Source organism: Podarcis liolepis, assembly GCF_965112155.1.
Source record: "Podarcis liolepis genome assembly, chromosome: 3".
Taxonomy (NCBI): Eukaryota; Metazoa; Chordata; class Lepidosauria; order Squamata; family Lacertidae; genus Podarcis; species Podarcis liolepis.
Genome location: NC_139557.1, coordinates 53,749,792 through 53,756,550, shown reverse-complemented (window position 1 = coordinate 53,756,550; position 6,759 = coordinate 53,749,792). Strand labels below are relative to the sequence as shown.

The 6,759-nt window shown below is 42.7% G+C and overlaps 1 long non-coding RNA gene across 1 annotated transcript; it reads left to right on the top strand.

Moving 5' to 3' along the window:
- Nucleotides 1–1,504: 1,504 nt before the first annotated feature.
- Nucleotides 1,505–5,450, top strand: LOC310703607. Its single transcript, XR_014524275.1, has 2 exons — nucleotides 1,505–1,605; nucleotides 4,216–5,450. It is a non-coding gene; the product is annotated as an uncharacterized lncRNA (long non-coding RNA).
- Nucleotides 5,451–6,759: the final 1,309 nt, after the last annotated feature.

The following is a 6,759-nucleotide window of genomic DNA, read 5'->3' as shown; positions in this document are numbered from 1 at the left end:
AAGCCTTCGCTGCCGCCCGCCAGCATTTTAAAAAACCTCGGGACAAAGGAGAAGTCCCCCGCTGTCCCAGGGTTTTTTTAAATGTTGCTGGGCGGCAGCGCTGCCGCCCGCCAGCATTTTAAAATCGCCCCGGACAGCGGAGAAGTCCTCCGCTGTCCCGGGGTTTTTAAAAAACCTCTCCGCCCCCCGCCAGGCTTCAGAGCAGCCTTCCGAAGCCTGGCGGCGGGAGGAGGTCCGAGGACAGTGGGCAAGACGCCCTGTCCCGGAGATTTCCCTATGGGCTTTCGTCTTGCGAAGGAAGCCCATAGGGAAATTCGTTTTGCGAAGCGTCTCCAAAACGGAAAAACCTTTCGTCTAGCGGGTTTTCCGTCTTGCGAGGCGTTCGTCTTGCGGGGTACCACTGTAATAGGAGAGCTGAAATGGAGCTGACCTTTGAAATTCACATTTTTCTGAATTTTGTGTTGCAATTCTCCAACCAAAACTTGCGTACAAAAATGCATATAGGAGAAAGTGTGCATAAAAGATAATATATTTGTTTAAAAGAGCATGCAGTAATTCGATAAATTAGGAGAAATTGCATGCAAAAATGTGTCTATTAGGAGAAATGCACACTAAAATGCTAACAATATTTATGACTTCTCTGTAAAAATGTGGTGTACTCAGCTTATGATGCTGTTAAGAGAAAAGAGAAACTGAGATAAACCAAAATTGACAGATCTGTTCATCCATATTCTGTACTCGTATGCACAGGCGCTGGTGTTGGATGTTTCCAAAATTAAGTGGTACAAAGTTGTTTGGATGTGACACAATTATATTTGCCTAGTATATGAAAGCCACTTGTGCTATAGCAGTGAGGCCTCAGCCTGCACCATAAAAAGCAAAGCACCAGCCAGAAGGGGGATGAACTAGAAATGGAATTTCTAAGATGATACTGTGACAAGGTCAAAATTCACTGCAGAAAGAGGAGTCTCCCTAAAGATACAAAGATAACTGATAATTCCATATATATAGCTGTAAAATCCCCTATCATTCCCTCCTAAGAATTAAATATAGTTTATAAGGATGTTACAGTGAAATGTCAAAAATCTGGTGGATGTTGTCATGTGAATTCTGACAGTGATTCACAAACACATGCTTCCCCAGCTTAGTGTCCGTCAGAAATTTTGAACTACAGTTCCCATCATGCCTAACTGTTGGCCATGTTGGCTAGGTCAGGTGGGCATTGGAGTCCAAAACATCTGGAGTGCATGAGAGGAAGAAAAGCTGCATAAGAGTCTATCTGAAGATCCAAGAAGTAAGCCAAGGTCAAGAGTATAAATATAATCCAGAGAGTGCCATTGTGTTCCTGTCCTGCTTGTAGATTTGTCGCTATGGGAACAGAATGTTGGTCTTTGGTTTGAGCCAGAAGAGCTCTTCTTATGTTCTTATAGATAAAAGCTCTGCATGTCCTTTTCATCATCCCGTCAGACTAATAAAAAGATAGCCTTCCCTGTGTTCTAACTTAGATATTTTCTGCTCTGAACACAGATTACAGGCAAAGACAGCAGTATTTCCTTTCCATACAAAATCCATTAAATGAGCTACTCTTCTTGAGATACCTCACTGGTAAGCAGCCAGCCAATATTTAATCATTTCACTCTTATACAATTAAGAAAAAAGTCAAAACTTGAGGATGAATGCAATTGGCCCAAGTAGAAAAATTCTGAGGGCCTTATTTTGAAAAGAATCCAGCTCGCAGGGGGTTCAAAATGTCTGCAATGGTTCTCATCCTTTGCTCTTCCTTTCCCTGTTTCATTGGGCAGACAAGATTAATAATGAATATGAAAGCCATTTCCTGGTAGTTTCCATTGAGCCAGTTCTTCCTGTTGGCCAATAATTTGTTTTCCATGCCAAATAAAAAATAAAAAATCACATTAGAGCATCTATACAAAACTAATTTCATATGCTTTCCCTTTCCTTAAAAAATTAACAGCACTGACTTTCACACTAATACTGTGTTTAAGTAAATCCTTAAATTTCTATAGCGGTTCTCAGAAGGATGCTTTGATAGCAGCAGTATGTAGATAGCTACGTGTGAATCTGCCATCACAGATCCAACACCAGAGGGAGAGCTTTCCCAACACCTCACCTTCTATCAAGCACATTAATTTTCAATAGTAGCAGGTCACACATTCTGTGGTGTGACTCCTGATGTCCTTCCTCTAATAAGATATTAAGTGATAACATGTGTGAATTAGGCATCGATCCATATCCACATCCAAAGAAACAGCCCTTTGGGCGCATCTGTGGCTGGTCAAAATGCACTTACAGACTGTCACTATTTTCAGATGGGATTTAATCACATACCAGCTAACTCAGGTTGCACAGTTTCAGTGGACTGCAAGCTCTTGCGAAACAAACCCCACTTCCTCAAAATAGTGGACTTTTTGTAATAAGGGAAGTGACAGGAAAATACAGTAGAAAATGTAGGATAATGCTTTGATGAAACATCATCTAACTTCAGTGCAAACAATTCAGGCTGAATGCACAATACACAGGACATCAGGAGGCACCCTTAGAATTGAAAGCCTTTTAATCCCTTTACAGTGGTACCTCAGGTTAAGAACTTAATTCGTTCTGGAGGTCCGTTCTTAACCTGAAACTGTTCTTAATCTGAGGTTCCACTTTAGCTAATGGGGCCTCCCACTGCCACCGCCACGCGATTTCTGTTCTCATCCTGAAGCAAAGTTCTTAACCAGAGGTACTATTTCTGGGTTAGCGGAGTCTGTAACCTGAAGCGTCTACAACCTGAAGCGTCTGTAACCCGAGGTACCACTGTGTTAGCCTTTTAATTATTTTATTCCTTAGAAAGATGTAGTCCCATTCCAATTATGGCCTCATGCTCATTTTGCAAAATTCCTGTTAACAAATTTTTGGCACCATTTTGAAATTCCACCGATCTATTGAAAGATTCCCAAACAGCACTAAAGGAAACCAGCATTGTATTAGGATATTTGGGATAGCCACATCTGACTAATACACATACACATAAGACACATATAGGCATGTGACATATCTATGCTAATTTGGATTCTTCTCATTTTAACCTGTAGATAAATACATATCCACTTGTTGCTTTCCATGGATGGTATCCAACTAAATACTACTCCAAGTGGATCCACTGAAATTAGTGGGCATGGCTAAGTTTGTTTACTTCAGAGGCTCAACTTGGAGTTTTGTGGGCTGGAACTGATGAGAGTTGTAGTCCAAAACATCTGGAGAGCACTAGGTTTGTGGAAGCTGACCTAGGAACAGGAAGAAAAATGAAATGCCTGTTCATCCATGAAGCTCACTAAGTGATCATAGAATTGTACAGTAGAGCTGGAAGGGACCTTGAGGATCATCTAGTCCAACCCACTCAATGCAGGAACATGCAGCTGTCCCACAGAGGGATCAAACCTGCAACCTTGGCATTATCAGCTTATCTTTACATCTCAGCCTAATCTACCTCACAAGGTTGTTTAAAATGGGAGATGGGACGCATGTTTGCTGCCCTGTGCTACTTGGAAGAAGGGTAGGATAAGAGTCTAATAAATAAGCAGATAATCCAGATTGCCAAATTGTTGAGATGGACTCTGCATTTTCTGTACACAGTGAGCCTCAAAGCACCACTAAAACTGATGAAGAGCTTAAAGAACTGGCCCTCAAAACAAAGACATCATTCAGTACTATAAAAAGTGAGATCTTTGGCTAATGTTGTGACCTTGCAGCAACCTGCAAAGCCTTAAGGATCAATCCTATATCTACAGACACCCAGTGCAGTGGATAGTGCTTCCTGAAACAATCTGAGAAACCTCTAATGGACCTCAGGGCTCTTGCGTTCAAAAACTAACAAATTGCCTCTTACGGTTTCCTCATCCTTTTGTTATCAGTAAACATTATGAGCGAGTGCACATTGGCTGCTCCTGTGTGGTCTCTCCCCACTTCATCTCTGCAGCATGTTGCCACAGAAAGCACAAACCAGTCAGCTCATAATCAAGATAATGTCTGCACTTTCCAGAAGGAGCTTGAGAATTGCAGGAGGGAGTGGGAATGGCTTTTTCTTTCCCACTTTGTTTGGCCCAGAAGCCAAGATACACACAGCAACATCAGAATGGCTTTTATCTGCCTTGATTTATTGCAGCGTCTTTATCTATTGTGTAATTCCTTATCTCGTTTTCTCTCTTTTTTTAAAAGATGGAAAGCTTTCATGCTGTACCTCTGAGTGTCAAAATGCTGGGAACAAACAGCAGGAGGAGGCCATCACTTTCACGCTCTGCTCATGACCTCACCAAATACATGTGACTGGTTGTTGTTGTTGAAACAGAAGACTAGACTGGATAGATGCATCTTGCTCTCAACCACCAAGGCAGTTCTTACGTTACTGTGCTTATTGCAAAGCGTCCAGATGCAGGCGTGAGAGTAGAGAATAAGCTCCTTCTTTTCCCTTCCTTTCCCCAACCCACAATGCCTATGAAACGTGCAACCCAGTTGACCAAGATGATCGAGCAGCTCCTCTATGAGGAAAGGCTACGGCATTTGAGGCTTTTTAGTTAGAGAAAAGGCAAGGAAGAGGCAAGATGAAAGAAGTGCCTAAAATTATGCATGCCATGGAGAAAGTGGAGAGAGAATAGTTTTTCTCCCCCTCTCACAGGTGTGCCAACTCTAGGGGGCCACGGTGTATTTGGCCCCCTCAATATTTGTCTCAAGGGGATCCGGCCACCTCAATGTTGAGGCAGCCCAGCACGCAGCCTAGCGGAAGGCTGCCCCGGCCTGCGCAGTGTCAGGAGACATGTGTTATATCATGTGACAAGCCTTGATGTCATGTGACACTCAGCACACGCTGGGCCCCCTCAATTCCCTCAGTTTTGGGGGCAACCTGCTCTCTCATAACACTAGAACTCATGGGCAGCCAATGAACCTGAATTGACAACAGAAAGTACTTCACACAGCACATAGTTTAACTATGGAATCCACACCCACAAGAGGCAGTAATGGCCACCAACTTGGATACCTTTAAAATAATTAGACGGATTAATGAAGGCTATCAGTGGCTGGGAACCCTGATGGCTATGTTCTACTTCTGCTGTTGGAGGCAGAATGCTTCTCAATACTAGTTGCTGGAAACCACAGGGTGGGAGAGTGCTAACACACTTGGGTCCCTGCTTTGGGGCTCCCCATAGGCATCTGGTCAACCCCTGTGAGAACAGGGTGCTGGACTAGATGGGCCATTCTTATGTTCTAACAAAATACTGCCCACAAAGAGACCTGAGATACGTGTAAGATTAGCAAGCCAAACTTCCTTTGCACGAAACAGATGGTTCATGGCGGATCCATCCCAAGCCATTTTGGTGACTACGGTGAAAACAAATAATCACCACCTCACACACTGTTTATAATAAATAAATATCAGGCCATTTTGTGTTTTTTAATGGTGTCTAGATACTCTTTCTCATGGTCAAAGCAACCCTGGTTCAAGCCCATAACAACCCTCAGTACTAATAGCAGCTTGTTTTGTAAGCTGGATGCCTTCCTTAACTACAGCTTCCAGACTATAGCAGTTTTTGTCTGCTGTGCTGTTGACCTTTTGCTGTAAGAGGAAGGGATGTCTTGTGTTGGCAGGCAGGCATGAATAATTTCTAACATTAGCTGACACGTTTTCTTGGATTCTCTCCTCCCCCAGAAATTAAAAATTGCAGAAACATCAACATCATCTCCTCTCATGTTCCTAACAGCTTAAACAAGTAAGAGAATAATAAAATGAATAGAGAAAATGAAAATAAGAGGTTTTTCAGCTTCAGTATACATTATGCATTTTCTGTCCTACTTTCTGCTTAGATATCTTGGCTGGAAACCAAACTTTGAAACATTTCAATATCACATAGTAAAATTGTGTTTCAGGGTCTTCTCATTAGTCTGCGCTGCTTTGTTTTGCATGTATCATTTAGCAATGAGAAACATGCAAAACAATACTTTATATTGTGTTAAGAGTCAATGCTTAATGAGAAATTGGGGGGGGGATAAAGAATATGCATGCCCCTAAATTGCAGTTTTGGTATTGTCATCTCTTTGAGCTGTCTTCTAAGGCAGGGGTGAGGAACTCTCTGGCGCTCCAGATGTTGCTACACTACAACTCCTATAATCCCTGAACAGGGCTGGCCCAAGACATTTTGGCACCTGAGGCAAGCCACAAAATGGCTGGGGAAGAAGGGCTGAGGGAAGATCTGCATGAGGAACAAGGAGGGGAATAGAGATCTAGATCAGATTCTGTTACCTTTGTGGGTTCTGTCACCTGAGGCGGTCGCCTCACCTTGCCTCATGGGTGGGCTGATTCTGTCCCTGACCATTGGCCATCCTAGCTGTGGTTCAGTTGTAATTACTGCTTCCATTTCTACTCCATGGCGGATATTACTGCTGGGGTTAAACAGGGTTTGGCAAAGGACCATGTCCATGGCTTTCACACATCATAATAGCTCTGTTTAGGTGTTCAACCTGAAAGTGTGAAGGTTTGCATGGACCAAGGACACACATCAGGATACCTGCTCCATTATTTCTATATACTACACCTGTTCTACTTCTATATGCTATCTGGGACACGTGTCTGTGGGTGTGTGGGTGTGTATCTTGTATTTGTAACAGTAGGGTTTCCTACTTCATTCATGGTTTGTGTCATTCATTGTTTGCTCCATTCATTGTTTGCTCTCTGTCTAGAGCTTTTTACTTGTAAATTTTACTGAGATA